This window comes from Schistocerca serialis, unplaced genomic scaffold (genome assembly GCF_023864345.2).
Source record: "Schistocerca serialis cubense isolate TAMUIC-IGC-003099 unplaced genomic scaffold, iqSchSeri2.2 HiC_scaffold_1393, whole genome shotgun sequence".
NCBI lineage: Eukaryota > Metazoa > Arthropoda > Insecta > Orthoptera > Acrididae > Schistocerca > Schistocerca serialis.
In genome coordinates, this window is record NW_026047617.1 from 30074510 (window position 1) to 30090444 (window position 15935).

General features: G+C 44.0%; 1 long non-coding RNA gene across 1 annotated transcript; it reads right to left on the minus strand.

The window, feature by feature from the left end:
- Nucleotides 1-2177: 2177 nt before the first annotated feature.
- Nucleotides 2178-2744, minus strand: LOC126442634 (uncharacterized). Its single transcript, XR_007581567.1, has 3 exons — nucleotides 2640-2744; nucleotides 2448-2518; nucleotides 2178-2302 (listed from the first exon to the last, which is right to left on the minus strand). It is a non-coding gene; the product is annotated as an uncharacterized LOC126442634 (long non-coding RNA).
- Between the last annotated feature and the right edge of the window lie 13191 nt (nucleotides 2745-15935).

The following is a 15935-nucleotide window of genomic DNA, read 5'->3' on the forward strand; positions in this document are numbered from 1 at the left end:
AATAACTACGAGCCAAGACAGCATCAAGGTTGGACTCGTAACGATCAGTACTTTCATTCAAACTCTGCGTTACCACAGCAGCCACCAGGTCAAAATTGGAGCATACCTTACGACCGACAGGTAAGTTATAATGCTCAACAGCAACAACAACCGCAAAAGTTTGGAGATCATAATAGGCAATATCCGAATGTGAATATAGTAGAAATGACACCTGATGCACAACCCCAATCTGTGTCAGTACCTAGTACAAATGATAATCCAACAAACTAGAAACAGTCACTACTTTGCCCCAGGTCGTGGCTGAAGAATTCTTGGGGGGCGACTTCAATGTTAATCAGTTATTTGACACCACACTTGAACAACAGAATAACGATATGCCGAGTAATTCTAAACAAAAACTACCTGTTTTATTTATAAGATACAACCACAATAACAATATATCAGATGAACTTTTACAAGACAGTACACAATGTCGTTTAAACACAAATGAAATTGTTTTAGCATCCACTACTGGTGTAGTAGGTGGGATTCCAACTACTATTATCCTAGATACAGGTGCAGCTGTGAGCGTTTTATCTTTTAATTTTTATAAAAAGATGTGTGAATTGGAACCTGTGCCTGAGTTTCCTGCCCAAAACTGTAAAATAACTACTGCACTAGGTAATAAGTCATGTAGGGTTACGAAGCAAGTTTTTGTAAACGTTAAAATAGGTAATGGAACCGTACAATGGCCATTCCTGGTTGTACAAAACCTTGTGACTAATTGCACATTAGGAATAGATATTATGAGCGAGAAGGACTGCATTATAGACTTCTCCAAAGGTAAATGTATTTTAAATGATAATAGCAGGGTAATTATTATTGATTTGGACAGGAGAACTCTAAAGCATGACAAACACTGTACAGGGTACAAGGTTCAGTTAGTACTTGACAAAGACATTCAAGACATGCAAACACACTCATCTGACACAGAGCTAATGGACTTGAAAACATTGCTTGATCATAAGATAAGTGAAGCTACAGCTCTCAGTGTACATGAACGTATAAAACTACAGGAAGTGTTATCCAAATATTTACAAGTTTTTACCAAACGATTAGGTGTTATCAACACGTATGTGTACAAGATTGAAGTTAAGCCTCACAAGATCTTCTACCATAAGACATATAACGTACCGTTATCTCAACGACCTGCTGTGTGGCAAGAACTAAAACAAATTACAACATAGATTATAAGTAGTATAGAAATTTTCATTTCAGCGTTCCAGAGTCGCAGTTGAAGACAGAAGAACTTTTCTTTCAACGCCGCGGTTCCACCGAGAAGACTGAATATTAAAGTAAAATTTATGATTACGTAGCAGTGAATGATATATAAATTTTTCACGGAACATTTGTGACTGTAGGTACCACTGACTTGCTATGACACCTGACGAACCGACAGACGTCATCTGTGAAGCGATCTTTTACTTCGAGAAATAGATTAGACGCACATCTCTCAGCAAGAAAAGCATCTACCAGTAGTCAAGGCCACACAGACACACTACACACACGCACAAAACGCGAGGAATCGAACATTTTCTCTCTCTTACTATTTTGAATATTTATTGAGTAGTGAAAACGCCTGGTCTTGCCTACTGATGTAATGAATGTTGTGTCTAACCTATCTTAATTTCAGATGACATCACAAAAAACATCGATAATATCCCAGCAAAACCGCTAAAGAGGATGTAAATATCTGCAATTCATGTAATCAAACGTGACACAATGTAATAACCTATAGCTATGTAATGATGATGAAAACATGTTTATGTGCAACTGTATTATGTTTATGCTAAGAAAATATGTGACGTGTGTATGTATAATTACTTATTTTTTTATCTGATGTATCATGTAAAAATTTGAACAAAACGAGTGCCAAAAAGACATTGCATAGTGAACCTCTGTTCACGGACATTAACGAACATTTAGGTGAGCTATATTCAGCAAAAAAAAAAAACTGAAAATGTGAAATGAATAATTCGTGCATCGTCTAGTGACATTACTACAGTACCCAACTTCAAGATGTTAACTGGATTAAATGGACACAAAGTGCCTGTCCAGAAAACAACACGACGGGTGGAAGAGTTTTGGTTGGAACTTCAGGGAATGAAATGTTCTCGAAATGTGACGGACACTCTTACCTGGACTGTCCAAGGATCGACGCCAGCTATGTGCCGTCCGAGGTTCTGCAACCAAGCTTCCACGGAATGTAAAAAAAAAAAAACGAACTGCACGTGGACCAATTACTCGACGGGTCACGTCTGATCTGTAATAAACAATGCTTTTTGTCACAACGAACTGCATCACAACGACTATAATGGAAATAGGAAATGGACATGCTTATGTATCAATCACGTTGTTATACAACGATGTTACTGTGATCAAAAAAACTTTACCACGACGATACTAACCTGTAAAAAATTATTGTGCAGCAGATGAATATGAACTGTGATAACGACACCATGTGTATAGGTCAACGCACCTGAAAAATACGGACATTTTTCTTTGAAGCATTTCATTGCAATGCTATGTAACTAAGAACATTCAACAATCTAAAGTTGTATTGTATTATAACAAATATTGTAATTTTAAAACTAAGTTACCTGTCATAGAATGTAGTCTTCATATGTAATCTTGGTGGAATATTTTCTTTGTGCAACGACTAAGAAATGCGCGCGCACACGAACAATATGAACTGCAATACTGTGCCGCGTGATCTAAATTTACGAAATAACGGCAGTGCCGTAGTTACACAGACGCTTCTGCGCATGCGCGCACTCTGTTTTGCCAACATAAGAACTTTTTCGGCGCACGCGCGTCATTCAAATTTTGTGTATAATATACAGTATAATGTAAGTCATGTAAATAGTTGTAGATAACTTAGATTTTCTTGTGCCTTTAGGTGACTTGCTCGCCTGCAGGTGTGTCCTTTCGCCTCGCAATTCAGGGGGCAATATAAAGGCACATTTGCATGCCGAGCGTGAGTTTCCTCGGAAACGCGAGATATTAATTAAATAAATAATCAGTGACAAATAAATAAAGCCTATGGCACACAACTGCAGCGCTGTGTCGCTGATAAAACAAAAGTACATTTTCGTTAGTCGTATGTTTGATTAAAAAAAAAAAAAAGAAGAGCTCTCGTTGAAGTGGTGCGAGAAGCACGTATTTTAGTTTATTGTCTGGCACACCGCCATATTTCATGATATAGAAAATTGCAACCATACTAGGCACTCGATTCTGTAAAGAATTTATATTTATAAAAGTAAGTAGGATTATGAACTGTAGGCTTATTCATTGAATATATCTGATTTAACTAACTGTGTAATTTTTTGTTTAGTAGACAATCACCTCTGTACGACGTTTTGGCATGGCTGGCAAATTATTGTAATATTGAGATTTAGATTATGAGTCCGCACCTACCGCAGCAGTCTTTGGAAACGATTTAATTACGAAGTCCGATTATTTCAGCTTTATTTCACGGTCAAATACGAGTAACATTGCCTTTACGAAAAAGCCATTGTCAAGCGTCTGATACCGAATAATCAAAACCTGACGACTCATAGGAGAGCCCATCAGACAGATAAAAATAATTAATATTTTATTTTATTTTATTTTATTTTATTTATTTTATAGACGATGTATTGAATCTCGACGCAATTTGAGTGTTCCATCGTCTTTAGGAGTCCCTGAACGTTACAATTAACTATCATTTATGCGTCGGATTCGAAAATCTAGACTCACAGGAGAAGGATCATATTGTACCCGAGGCAGCATTAGACCCTTGAAGACAAGTCGGCTGGAGGACGATGTATTGGATCGCGACGCAATTTGAGTGTTCCATCGTCATTAGGAGGCCCTGAACCTTACAATTAACTATCATTTTAGCGTCGGATTCGAAAATCTACTAACAGGAGAAGGATCATATGGTGCACGAGACTGCAATAGACCCTAGGAGACAAGTCGGCTGGAGGTCGATGTATTGAATCTCGACGCAATTTGAGTGTTCCATCGTCTTTAGGAGTCCCTGAACGTTACAATTAACTATCATTTATGCGTCGGATTCGAAAATCTAGACTCACAGGAGAAGGATCATATTGTACCCGAGGCAGCATTAGACCCTTGAAGACAAGTCGGCTGGAGGACGATGTATTGGATCGCGACGCAATTTGAGTGTTCCATCGTCATTAGGATGCCCTGAACGTTACAATTAACAATCATTTTAGCGTCGGATTCGAGAATCTACTAACAGGAAAAGTTCATACGTTGCTCGAAACAGCAATATCCCCTTGGAGACAAGTCCGTTGGAGGCCGATGTATTGAATCTCGACGCAATTTGAGTGTTCCATCGTCATTAGGAGGCCCTGAATCTTACAATTAACTATCAGTTTTGCGTCGGATTCGAAAATCTAGACTCACAGGAGAACGACCATAAGGTGCCCGATGCAGCAATATCCCCTTGGAGACAAGTCGGCTGGAGGTCGATGTATTGAATCTCGACGCAATTTGAGTGTTCCATCGCCAATAGGAGGCCCTGAACGTTACAATTAACTATGAGTTTTGCGTCGGATTCGAAAACGTAGAATCTCCGGAGACGGACCATGTGGTGCCCGAGGCAGCAATATCCCCTTGGAGACAAGTCGGCTGGAGGACGATGTATTGAATCTCGACGCAATTTGAGTCTTCCATCGTCATTTGGAGGCCCTGAACGTTACAATTAACTATCATTTTTGCGTCGGATTCGAAAATCTAGACTCACAGGAGAACGACCATAAGGTGCCCGAGGCAGCAACAGACCTTAGGAGACAAGTCGGCTGGAGGCCGATGTATTGAATCTCGACGCAATTTGAGTGTTCCATCGTCATTAGGAGGCCCTAAACGTTACAATTAACTATCATTTTTGCGTCGGATTCGATAATCTAAACTCACAGGAGAACGACCATAAGGTGCCCGAGGCAGCAACAGACCCTTGGAGACAAGTCGGCTGGAGGCCGATGTATTGAATCTCGACGCAATTTGAGTGTTCCATCGTCATTAGGAGGCCCTAAACGTTACAATTAACTATCATTTTTGCGTCGGATTCGATAATCTAAACTCACAGGAGAACGACCATAAGGTGCCCGAGGCAGCTATATCCCCTTGGAGGCAAGTCGGCTGGAAACCGATGTATTGAATCTCGACGCAATTTGAGTGTTCCATCGGCATTAGGAGGCCCAGAACGTTACAGTTAACTATCATTTTAGCGTCGGATTCGAAAATCTACTAGCAGGAGAAGGATCATATGGTGCACGAGACTGCAGTATCCCCTTGGATACAAGTCCGCTGGAGGATGATGTATTGAATCTCGACGCAATTTGAGTGTTCCATCGACATTAGGAGGCCCTGAACGTTACAATTAACTATGATTTTTGCGTCGGATTCGATAATCTAAACTCTCAGGAGAACGACCATAAGGTGCCCGAGGCAGCAATAGAACCTTGGAGACAAGTCGGTTGGAAGTCGATGTATTGAATCTCGACGCAATTTGAGTGTTCCATCGGCATTAGGAGTCCCTGAACGTTACAGTTAACTATCATTTTAGCGTCGGATTCGAAAATCTATTAACAGGAGATGGATCATATGGTGCACGACACTGCAATATCCCCTTTGATACAAGTCGACTGGAGGTCGATGTATTGAATATCGACGCAATTTGAGTGTTCCATCGTCATTAGGTCGCCCTGAACGTTTTAATGAACTATCAGTTTTCCGTCGGATTCGAAAATCTAGACTTACAAGAGAACGACCATAAGGTGCCCAAGGCAGTATTAGACCCTTGGAGACAAGTCATCTGGAGGACGATGTATTGGATCGCGACGCAATTTGAGTGTTCCATCGTCATTAGGAGGCCCTGAATGTTACAATTAACTATCAGTTTTTCGTCGGATTCGAAAATCTAGACTCACAGCAGACGGACCATTTGGTGCCCGAGGCAGCAATATCCCCTTGGAGACAAATCGGCTGGAGGACGATGTATTGAATCTCGACGCAATTTGAGTCTTCTATCGTCATTACAAGGCCCTGAACGTTACATTTAACTATCATTTTTGCGCCGGATTCGATAATCTAAACTCACTGGAGAACGACCATAAGGTGCCCGAGGCAGCAACAGACCCTTGGAGACAAGTCGGCTGGAGGCCGATGTATTGAATCTCGACGCAATTTGAGTGTTCCATCGTCATTACAAGGCCCTAAACGTTACATTTAACTATCATTTTTGCGTCGGATTCGATAATCTAAACTCACTGGAGAACGACCATAAGGTGCCCAAGGCAGCAATAGACCCTTGGAGACAAGTCGGCTGGAGGACGATGTATTGAATCTCGACGCAATTTGAGTGTCCCATCGTCATTAGGAGGCCCTAAAATTTACAATTAACTATCATTTTTGCGTCAGATTCGATAATCTAAACTCACAGGAGAACGACCATAAGGCGCCCGAGGCAGCAACAGACCCTTGGAGACAAGTCGGCTGGAGGCCGATGTATTGAATCTCGACGCAATTTGAGTGTTCCATCGGCATTAGGAGCCCCTGAACGTTACAGTTAACTATCATTTTAGCGTCGGATTCGAAAATCTACTAACAGGAGAAGGATCATATGGTGCACGAGACTGCAATATCCCCTTGGATACAAGTCGGCTGGAGGCCGATGTGTTGAATCTCGACGCAATTTGAGTGTTCCATCGTCATTAGGAGGCCCTAAACGTTACAATTAACTATCATTTTTGCGTCGGATTCGATAATCTAAACTCACAGGAGAACGACCATAAGGTGCCCGAGGCAGCAATAGACCCTTGGAGACAAGTCGGCTGGAAACCGATGTATTGATTGTTGACGCAATTTGAGTGTTCCATCGTCATTAGGAGGCCCTGAACGTTACAATTAACAATCATTTTAGCGTCGGATTCGAAAATCTACTCACAGGAGAAGTTCATATGGTGCTCGAGACAGCAATATACCCCTTGGAGACAAATCGACTGGAGGCCGATGTATTGAATATCGACGCAATTTGAGTGTTCCATCGTCATTAGGTCTCCCTGAACGTTATAATGAACTATCAGTTTTGCGTCGGATTCGAAAATCTAGACTTACAAGAGAACGACCATAAGGTGCCCAAGGCAGCATTAGACCCTTGGAGACAAGTCGGCTGGAGGACGATGTATTGGATCGCGACGCAATTTGAGTGTTCCATCGTCATTAGAAGGCCCTGAACGTTACAATTAACTATCATTTTTGCGTCGGATTTGAAAATCTAGACTCACAGGAGAACGACCATAAGGTGCCCGAGGCAGCAATATCCCCTTGGAGACAAATCGGCTGGAGGACGATGTATTGAATCTCGACGCAGTTTGAGTCTTCTATCGTCATTAGGAGACCCTGAACGTTACAGTTAACTATCATTTTAGCTTCGGATTCGAAAATCTACTCACAGGAGAAGTTCATACGGTGCTCGAGACAGCAATATACCCCTTGGAGACAAATCGACTGGAGGCCGATGTATTGAATATCGACGAAATTTGAGTGTTTCATCGTCATTACGAGGCCCTAAACGTTACAATTAACTATCATTTTATCGTCGGATTCCATAATCTAAACTCACAGGAGAACGACCATAAGGTGCCCGAGGCAGCAACAGACCCTTGGAGACAAGTCGGCTGGAGGCCGATGTATTGAATCTCGACGCAATTTGAGTGTTCCATCGTCATTACAAGGCCCTAAACGTTACAATTAACTATCATTTTTGCGTCGGATTCGATAATCTAAACTCACAGGAGAACGACCATAACGTGCCCGTGGCATCAACAGACCCTTGGAAACAAAAGCGGCTGGAGGCCGATGTATTGAATCTCGACGCAGTTTGAGTGTTCCATCGTAATTAGGAGGCCCTAAACGTTACAATTAACTATCATTTTTGCGTCGGATTCGATAATCTAAACTCACAGGAGAACGACCATATGGTGCCCGAGGCAGCAACAGACCCTTGGAGACAAGTCGGCTGGAGGCCGATGTATTGAATCTCGACGCAATTTGAGTGTTTCATCGCCATTACAAGGCCCTGAACAATACAATTAACTATCATTTTTGCGTCGGATTCGAAAATCTATACTCACAGGAGAAGGATCATATTGTGCCCGAGACTGCAATATCCCCTTGGATACAAGTCGACTGGAGGTCGATGTATTGACTCTCGACGCAATTTGAGTGTTCCATCGTCTTTAGGAGTCCCTGAACGTTACAATTAACTATCATTTATGCGTCGGATTCGATAATCTAAACTTACCGGAGAACGACCATAAGGTGCCCGAGGCAGCAACAGACCCTTGGAGACAAGTCGGCTGGAGGCCGATGTATTGTATCTCGATGCAATTTCAGTGTTCCAACGGCATTAGGAGGCGCTGAACGTTACAGTTAACTATCATTTTTGTGTCGGATTCGATAATCTAGACTCACAGGAGAACGACCATAAGGTGCCCGAGGCAGCAACAGACCCTTGGAGACAAGTCGGCTGGAGGCCGATGTATTGAATCTCGACGCATTTTGAGAGTTCCATCGTCATTACAAGGCATTGATCGTTACAATTAACTATCATTTTTGCGTCGGATTGGAAAATCTAGACTTACAAGAGAACGACCATAAGGTGCCCGAGGCAGCATTAGACCCTTGGAGACAAGTCGGCTGGAGGCCGATGTATGGAATCTCGACGCAATTTGAGAGTTCCATCGTCATTACAAGGCATTGAACGTTACAATTAACAATCATTTTAGCGTCGGATTCGAAAATCTACTCACAGCAGAACGATCACAAGGTGCCCGTGGCAGCTATTGACTCTTGGAGACAAGTCGGTTGGAGGACGATGTATTGGATCGCGACGCAAAATGAGTGTTCCATCGTCATTAGGAGGCCCCGAATGTTACAATTAACTATCAGTTTTTCGTCGGATTCGAAAATCTAGACTCACTGGCGACGGACCATAAGGTGCCCGATGCAGCAATGTCCCCTTGGAGACCAGTCCGCTGGAGGACGGTGTATTGAATCGCGACGCAATTTGAGTGTTCCATCGTCATTAGGTCGCCCTGAACGTTACAATTAACTATCAATTTTGCATCGGATTCGATAATCTAAACTCACAGGATAACGACCATAAGGTGCCCGAGGCAGCAACAGACCCTTGGAGACAAGTCGGCTGGAGGCCGATGTATTGAATCTCGACGCAATTTGAGAGTTCCATCGTCATTAGAAGGCCCTGAACGTTACAATTAACTATCATTTTTGCGTCGGATTCGATAATCTAAACTCACAGGAGAACGACCATAAGGGGCCCGAGACAGCAATATCCCCTTGGAGACAAGTCCGCTGGAGGCCGATGTATTGAACCTCGACGCAATTTGAGAGTTCCATCGTCATTAGAAGGCCCTGAACGTTACAATTAACTATCACTTTTGCGCCGGATTCGAAAATCTAGACTCACAGGAGAACGACCATAAGGTGCCCGAGGCAGCAATAGACCCTTGGAGACAAGTCGGCTGGAGGCCGATGTATTGAATCTCGACGCAATTTGTGTTTTCCATCGGCATTAGGAGGCCCTGAACGTTACAATTAACTATCATTTTTTCGTCGGATTCGATAATCCAAACTCACAGGAGAACGACCATAAGTTGCCCGAGGCAGCAATAGACCCTTGGAGACAAGTCGGCTGGAGGCCGATGTATTGAATCTCGACGCAATTTGAGTGTTCCATCGGCATTAGGAGGCGCTGAACGTTACAGTTAACTATCATTTTTGCGTCGGATTCGAAAATCTAGACTCACAGGAGAAAGACCATAAGGTGCCCGAGGCAACAATAGACCCTTGGAGACAAGTCGGCTGGAGGACGATGTATTGAATCTCGACGCAATTTGAGAGTTCCATCGTCATTAGGAGGCCCTGAATGTTACAATTAACTATCATTTTTGCGTCGGATTCGAAAATCTAGACTCACAGGAGAAAGACCATAAGGTGCCCGAGGCAGCAATAGACCCTTGGAGACTAGTCGGCTGTAGGCCGATGTATTGAATCTCGACGCAATTTGAGTGTTCCATCGGCATTAGGAGGCCCTGAACGATAGAGTTAACTATCATTTTCGAATCGGATTCGAAAATCTAGACTCACAGCCCGAGACAGCAATATACCCCTTGGAGACAAATCGACTGGAGGCCGATGTATTGAATATCGATGCAATTTGAGTGTTCAATCGTCATTAGGAGGCCCTAAACGTTACAATTAACTATCACTTTTGCGTCGGATTTGATAATCTAAACTCACAGGAGAACGACCATAAGGTGCCCGAGGCAGCTACAGACCCTTGGAGACAAGTCGGCTGGAGGCCGATGTATTGAATCTCGGCGCAATTTGAATGTTCCATCGTCATTAGGAGGCCCTAAACGTTACAATTAACTATCATTTTTGCGTCGGATTCGATAATCTAAGCTCACAGGAGAACGACCATAAGGTGCCTGAGGCAGCAACAGACCCTTGGAGACAAGTCGGCTGGAGGCCGATGTATTGAATCTCGACCCACATTGAGTGTTCCATCGTCATTACAAGGCCCTGAACGTTACAATTATCTATCATTTTTGCGTCGGATTCGAAAATCTAGACTCACAGGAGAAGGATCATATTGTGCCCGAGACAGCAATATCCCTTTGGAGACAAGTCGGCTGGAGGCCGATGTATTGATTCTCGACGCAATTTGAGTGTTCCATCGTCATTAGGAGGCCCTGAACGTTACAATTAACTATCATTTTTGCGTCGGATTCGAAAATCTAGCATTACAGGAGAACGACCATAAGGTGCCCGAGGCAGCATTAGACCCTTGGAGACAAGTCCTCTGGAGGACGATGTATTGAATCTCGACGCAATTTGAGTGTCCCATCGTCATTAGGAGGCCCTAAACGTTACAATTAACTATCATTTTTGCGTCGGATTCGAAAATCTAGACTCACAGGAGAACGACCATAAGGTGCCCGAGGCAGCAATATCCCCTTGGAGGCAAGTCCTCTGGAGGCCGATGTATTGAATATCGACGCAATTTGAGTGTTCAATCGTCATTAGGAGGCCCTAAACGTTACAATTAACTATCACTTTTGCGTCGGATTCGATAATCTAAACTCACAGGAGAACGACCATAAGGTGCCCGAGGCAGCTACAGACCCTTGGAGACAAGTCGGCTGGAGGCCGATGTATTGAATCTCGACGCAATTTGAGTGTTCCATCGTCATTAGGAGGCCCTAAACGTTACAAATAACTATCATTTTTGCGTCGGATTCGATAATCTAAACTCACAGGAGAACGACTGAGGCAGCAACAGACCCTTGGAGACAAGTCGGCTGGAGGCCGATGTATTGAATCTCGACCCAATTTGAGTGTTCCATCGTCATTACAAGGCCCTGAACGTTACAATTATCTATCAGTTTTTCGTCGGATTCGAAAATCTAAACTCACAGCAGACGGACCATTTGGTGCCCGAGGCAGCAATATCCCCTTGGAGACAAATCGGCTGGAGGACGATGTATTGAATCTCGACGCAATTTGAGTCTTCTATCGTCATTAGGAGGCCCTGAACGTTACAATTAACTATCATTTTTGCGTCGGATTCGAAAATCTAGACTCACAGGAGAAGGATCAAATGGTGCCCAAGACAGCAATATCCCCTTGGAGACAAGTCGGCTGCAGGACGATGTATTGAATCTCGACGCAATTTGAGTGTTCCATCGGCATTAGGAGGACCTGAACGTTACAATTAACTATCATTTTTGCGTCGGATTCGATAATCTAAACTCACAGGAGAACGACCATAAGGTGCCCGAGACAGCAATATCCCCTTGGAGACAAGTCCGCTGGAGGCCGATGTATTGAATCTCGACGCAATTTGAGAGTTCCATCGTCATTAGAAGGCCCTGAACGTTACAATTAACTATCATTTTTGCGTCGGATTCGAAAATCTAGACTCACAGGAGAACGACCATAAGGTGCCCGAGGCAGCAATAGACCCTTGGAGACAAGTCGGCTGGAGAACGATGTATTGAATCTCGACGCAATTTGAGTGTTCCATCGGCATTAGGAGGCGCTGAACGTTACAGTTAACTATCATTTTTGCTTCGGATTCGAAAATCTAGACTCACAGGAGAACGACCACAAGGTGCCAGAGGCAGCAATAGACCCTTGGAGACAAGTCGGCTGGAGGACGATGTATTGAATCTCGACGCAATTTGAGAGTTCCATCGTCATTAGGAGGCCCTAAACGTTACAATTAACTATCATTTTTGCGTCGGATTCGAAAATCTAGACTTACAAGAGAACGACCATAAGGTGCCCGAGGCAGCATTAGACCCTTGGAGACAAGTCGGCTGGAGGACGATGTATTGAATCTCGACGCAATTTGAGAGTTCCATCGTCATTAGGAGGCCCTGAACGTTACAATTAACAATCATTTTAGTGTCGGATTCGAAAATCTACTCACAGGAGAAGTTCATACGGTGCTCGAAACAGCAATATACCCCTTGGAGACAAGTCGGCTGGAAACCGATGTATTGACTCTCGACGCAATTTGAGTGTTCCATCGTCATTAGGAGGCCATGAACGTTACAATTAACAATCATTTTAGCGTCGTATTCGAAAATCTACTCACAACAGAACGATCACAAGGTGCCCGTGGCAGCTATTGACTCTTGGAGACAAGTCGGTTGGAGGACGATGTATTGGATCGCGACGCAAAATGAGTGTTCCATCGTCATTAGGAGGCCCTGAATGTTACAATTAACTATCAGTTTTTCGTCGGATTCGAAAATCTAGACTCACTGGAGACGGACCATAAGGTGCCCGATGCAGCAATATCACCTTGGAGACCAGTCCGCTGGAGGACGGTATATTGAATCGCGACGCAATTTGAGTGTTCCATCGTCATTAGGTCGCCCTGAACGTTACAATTAACTATCATTTTTGCGTCGGATTCGATAATCTAAACTCACAGGATAACGACCATAAGGTGCCCGAGGCAGCAACAGACCCTTGGAGACAAGTCGGCTGGAGGCCGATGTATTGAATCTCGACGCAATTTGAGTGTTCCATCGTCATTAGGAGGCCCTAAACGTTACAATTAACTATCATTTTAGCGTCGGATTCGAAAATCTAGACTCACAGTAGAACGACCATAAGGTGCCCGAGGCAGCAATAGACCCTTGGAGACAAGTCGGCTGGAGGCCGATGTATTGAATCTCGACGCAATTTGAGTGTCCCATCGTCATTAGATGGCCCTGAACGTTACAATTAACAATCAGTTTTGCGTCGGGTTCGAAAATCTAGACTCACAGGAGAAGGACCATGTGATGCCCGCGGCAGCGATATCCCCTTGGAGACAAGTCGGCTGGAGGCCGATGTATTGACTCTCGACGCAATTTGAGTGTTCCATCGTCTTTAGGAGTCCCTGAACGTTACAATTAACTATCATTTATGCGTCGGATTCGAAAATCTAGACTCACAGGAGAACGACCATAAGGTGCCCGAGGCAGCAATAGACCCTTGGAGACAAGTCGTCTGGAAAGCGATGTATTGATTCTTGACGCAATTTGAGTGTTCCATCGTCATTAGGAGGCCCTGAACGTTACAATTAACTATCATTTTTGCGTCAGATTCGAAAATCTAGACTCACAGGAGAACGACCATAAGGTGCCCGAGGCAGCAATAGACCCCTGGAGACAAGTCGGCTGGAGGCCGAAGTATTGAGTCTCGACGCAATTTGAGTGTTCCATCGGCATCGGTTTCCAGCCGACTTGTCTCCAAGGGTCTATTGCTGCCTCGGACACCTTATGGTCGTTCTCCTGTGAGTCTAGATTTTCGAATCCGACGCAAAAATGATAGTGAATAGAAACGTTCAGGGCCTCCTAATGACGATAGAAGACTCAAATTGCGTCGAGATTCAATACATCGTCCTCCAGCCGATTTGTCTCCAAGGGGATATTGCTGCCTCGGACACCAAATGGTCCGTTTGCTGTGAGTCTAGATTTTCGAATCCGACGCTAAAATGATAGTTAACTGTAACGTTCAGGGCCTCCTAATGCCGAAGGAACACTCAAATTGCGTCGAGATTCAATACATCGGCTTCCAGCCGACTTGTCTCCAAGGGTCTATTGCTGCCTCGGGCACCTTATGGTCGTTCTCCTGTGAGTCTAGATTTTAGAATCCGACGCAAAACTCATAGCTAATTGTAACGTTCAGGGCCTCCTATTGACGATGGAACACTCAAATTGCGTCAAGAATCAATACATCGGTTTCCAGCCGATTTGTCTCCAAGGGGATATTGCTGCCTCGGGCACCAAAAGGTCCGTTTGCTGTGAGTCTAGATTTTCGAATCCGACGCATAAATGATAGTTAACTGTAACGTTCAGGGCCTCCTAATGCCGATGGAACACTCAAATTGCGTCGAGATTCAATACATCGGCCTCCATCCGACTTGTCTCCAAGGGTCTATTGCTGCCTCGGGCACCTTATGGTCGTTCTCCTGTGAGTCTAGATTTTAGAATCCGACGCAAAACTCATAGTTAATTGTAACGTTCAGGGCCTCCTAATGACGATGGAACACTCAAATTACGTCAAGAATCAATACATCGGTTTCCAGCCAACTTGTCTCCAAGGGTCTATTGCTGCCTCGGGCACCTTATGGTCGTTCTCCTGTGAGTCTAGATTTTCGAATCCGACGCATAAATGATAGTTAATTGTAACGTTCAGGGCCTTGTAATGACGATGGAACACTCAAATTGGGTCGAGATTCAATACATCGACCTCCAGCCGACTTGTCTCCAAGGGTCTGTTGCTACCTCGGGCACCTTATGGTCGTTCTACTGTGAGTTTAGATTATCGAATCCGACGCAAAAATGATAGTTAATTGTAACGTTTAGGGCCTCCTAATGACGATGGGACACTCAAATAGCGTCGAGATCCAATACATTGGCCTCCAGCCGACTTGTCTGCAAGGGTATATTGCTGCCTCGGGCACCTTATGGTCGTTCTCCTGTGAGTCTAGATTTTCGAATCCGACGCGAAACTCATAGTTAATTGTAACGTTCAGGGCCTCCTAATGACGATGGAGCACTCAAATTGCGTCGCGATTCAATACATCGTCCTCCAGCGGACTGGTCTCCAAGGGGATATTGCTGCCTCGGGCACCTTATGGTCGTACTCCTGTGAGTTTAGATTTTCGAATCCGACGAAAAACTGATAGTTAATTGTAACGCTCAGCGCCTCCTAATGACGACGGAACTCTCAAATTGCGTCGAGATTCAATATATTGGCCTCCAGTCGACTTGTATCCAAGGGGATACTGCAGTCTCGTGCACCATATGATCCTTCTCCGGTTAGTAGATTTTCGAATCCGACGCTAAAATGATAGTTAACTGTAACGTTTAGGGCCTCCTAATGCCGATGCAACACATAATTGCTTCGAGATTCAATACATCGGCCTCCAGCCGACTTGTCTCCAAGGGTCTATTGCTGCCTCGGGCACCTATTGGTAGTTCTCCTGTGAGTTTAGATTATCGAATCCGACGCAAAAATGATAGTTAATTGTAACGTTTAGGGCCTCCTAATGACGATGGAACACTCAAATTGCGTCGAGATTCAATACATCGGCCTCCAGCCGACTTGTCCCCAAGTGGATATCGCTGCCTCGTCCACCACATGGTCCTTCTCCTGTGAGTTTAGATTTTCGAATCCGACGCGAAACTGATAGTTAATTGTAAGGTTCAGGGCCTCCTAATGACGATGGAACACTCAAATTGCATCGAGATTCAATACATCGGCCTCCAGCGGACTTGTCTCCAAGGGGATAT